Source organism: Aplysia californica, unplaced genomic scaffold (assembly GCF_000002075.1).
Source record: "Aplysia californica isolate F4 #8 unplaced genomic scaffold, AplCal3.0 scaffold00175, whole genome shotgun sequence".
Lineage (NCBI taxonomy): Eukaryota > Metazoa > Mollusca > Gastropoda > Aplysiida > Aplysiidae > Aplysia > Aplysia californica.
The window spans coordinates 662,345-665,505 of NW_004797445.1; positions in this window are offsets into that span (position 1 = coordinate 662,345).

Below are 3,161 nucleotides of genomic sequence, written 5' to 3' on the forward strand. Positions count from 1 at the left end.
AGAGAGACAGAGACAGACAGACAGACAGACAGACAGACAGACAGACAGACAGACAGACAGACAGACAGACAGACAGACAGACAGACAGACAAACAGACAAACAGACAGAGAGACACACACACAACTTACAAATTCTGTTTGATACACCGAGTGGAAAGACAGAAAGATACAGTGTGAGAGCGATAGAGTAAGAGAGGGAGAAAGAAAACGAAAGAGAGAGAGAGAAAGAGAGAAAGAGAGAGAGGGAGAGAGAGATAGAGAGGGGGATATTTGGTTGATCAACAGTCATTCAGTGCACGGGGGAAAACAAGCCGAATGGACAGATAGAAACACCAATGAAAGAAAAGAACACAAGCAGCTACCAATGGCACTCTTTAACCACCGGAGAGAGAGAGAGAGAGAGAGAGAGAGAGAGAGAGAGAGAGAGAGAGAGAGAGAGAGAGAGAGAGAGAGAGAGGGAGGGAGAGAGAGAATCTTTTCAGTAAAAATATATTACTGCACCACCATCTCTGACAAGCAGTAGCAGATTTGATCGTGTTACTCAATGAGCTTTGAGGTTCGAGTTTGTAGGTTCTGGAGTAGTTTGTTTCCTAAGCTTGAGGATGACTGGGGGGGAGGGGGGGGGGGCGTCACTGGTAGATCGTACTGTTGTGTGTGTGTCCCCGCTTTTTTTCCATGAAGCTGAATAACCGTTATCATGTCGATGTGCTGCTCTTGAAATCACATTAAAATGTATGTAGTCCTCCTAAGCCTCAAAAGGGGAACTTGGGAGAGGTTGGGGTGTCACTAATAGGTCTAATATTTTACGATTCTACTTGTTGTTTCTGTCTTTCTGTCTCGCTGTTTTGAAACGCCCAAAGAAGTAGTAGAAGGTGAACATAGAACACATGTCATCATCATCCTGTGCCAGATCTGCGACAGACTTCGGCGATCATGGTTCTCCATTCATTCCTTTGCTCGGATGCTCTTAAAAATGCTACGTTTCCTTGATCTTCCCTCGTAACCCATTTTTAAGAGTTACCTAAGTAGGTTGCTCTGGGCCTACCCCTGTCTCGTTTGCCTTCAATTTTGCTAGCTGGAGCTATATGTTCAAGACCTTTGTGTCTATTCAGGTGTCCCAAAACTGCATTTGTCGTTTCCTGATTGTTTTTAACAGTGAGCGTCCCACGTGGGCTTCATCAAGCACTACTTCATTTGATTTCTTTTCCATCACGATATTCTCATGTGCTTCTCTTTATTCAAATTCCAATAATTCAACGTCAAACCCAACAGTTAAGCACGAGATAGACGGATCTTTATCCACAAGGGTAGGGGTAACAGAAGGATCAGCTGCACAAGGGCAGAAGATGCAAACCATCTAAACGGGAAATAACGCGTGTGGACGTTTATGACGTCAAAAAAATAAAGTTGTTCACGCAATTCCAGACATTGGGGATTGCCTTGTTAGTGAGACAACTTCCTGGGCCTTTGGCATATTGTGGTAGGGTGGCCAGTTCCTTTCCTCACCGCCTTTACTTCTCCAACTCGAAGTCAGGTACCCATTACAGCTGGGTGGGTAGGAGAGGGCGAAAAAAATCTGTGTCCGAACCGAGGCTCGAATCCGGACTTTCTGCTTCGGAGACGAACGCACAAACCGCTCCGCAACAGCACTATCGTTTATGATGTTGATGTGGGATATTCATTTTTGTTCAAAGTCACTTCATATCTCAGTTTTCTTACTCTTCGAAATAGCAGGTAGTGTTTAGTTATAGTTGTAGGGTGTTCAACCCGTACACAACAGAAGACGTACTTACTGATGTAGTGATGCGAGCACATAACAGGCTCTCCAATAAGCGCATTCTTCTGAGGACGAGACTAGTAAACTGGAATGGAATGGCTGGCCAGTCGAGTTCATGTACTCTTTAAATGGGTGTTTGTTTTAGTAAGAGTTTCACGGCACTTGCAACACAATAAAGTCATATAAATTCCGAAGATTAGATGTGTTGCAAGAGAGCATCATACAACAAAAAAGAAGGAGGAGAGATAAGTACGATAGATGTTTGATAGGAAAGAAGGAGCAAAGCACACCAGAGCACCCGCCAACCACCCACACTCTATAAATGGATATGTATAGTATGAGAGCTTTTGAAAGGAATGGATGTAAGACAAAAACTAAATCTAATTTTATCAATAGCTCTGGAGGCAAAAAAAAATAATAATCCACGCACGTTATACCCAGTGCACATTTCAGCGTTTCGTCGAATCCCCATTGGACAGTTGGGCTCAGGGGGGAGTACCGTGAAATATTTGAAAAGTTCGATGAGATAGCCCACAATGATCTCCCTTCTTCGTCTCCAATCGTGGTGAGGTCGTGCCAAAAGTCGACTACGCGTACCACTATGACAAGCATGTCGCAACGAACTTCGTCAGAAAACATCATACCACACAAAGACTTTTTTTTAAAGTTTCAGTAGAGGTTTTACAGCACTCGCAACTGCATACGGTCATATGAGCGCCAGAAGATTAGAGGTGTTACAAGAGAGTAACACACGTAAAATAAGAAGAAGGGAAGATAAGGGCGATAGATGTTTGATAGAAAAGAAGAAGCAAACCACACCAGAGCACCCGCCAACCACCCACACACGAAGACTACAGGGACGAAAATAACGGAGTCTCATTGTTTGTTTGTTTGTATTTCACTTTTCCTAGTTCTTTATGTTTCTTTTTCAATCGTGCTTCACGATTCTGCAGTTTGACATAACAGAAAATGTTAAAGAGAGAAAATGGGCAGGATCCCTTTAAGAGCTGTGTATAATAATTATAATCCATCTTTAAGATATTAACTTCAGAACTTAGATGCTCAAAATCACCAAAATGTGACTGTACCGTATTTTCCCACAGGTCTCCAAATGTTATAAGAACGTTGATGTTTCTATACTGGTTTCCTTCTCAAAAGCGTTGTGTCCAAGTTACAGCTTTATTTAGTTTTTTGTTCGTATGCGAGTGTCTGTCTGTCTGTCTATCTGTCTGTCTGTCTGCCTCTGGGTGTGTATTTGTGTGTGTATTTGTGTATGTGTTTGTTTGTGTCGCTGTATGCGTTCGAGTGTGTGAGCACCTGCATCAGTGGAAGGGGGGGGGCTGCAGAAAGAGGATGGAGGGAGAGAGAGAGAGAGAGAGAGAGA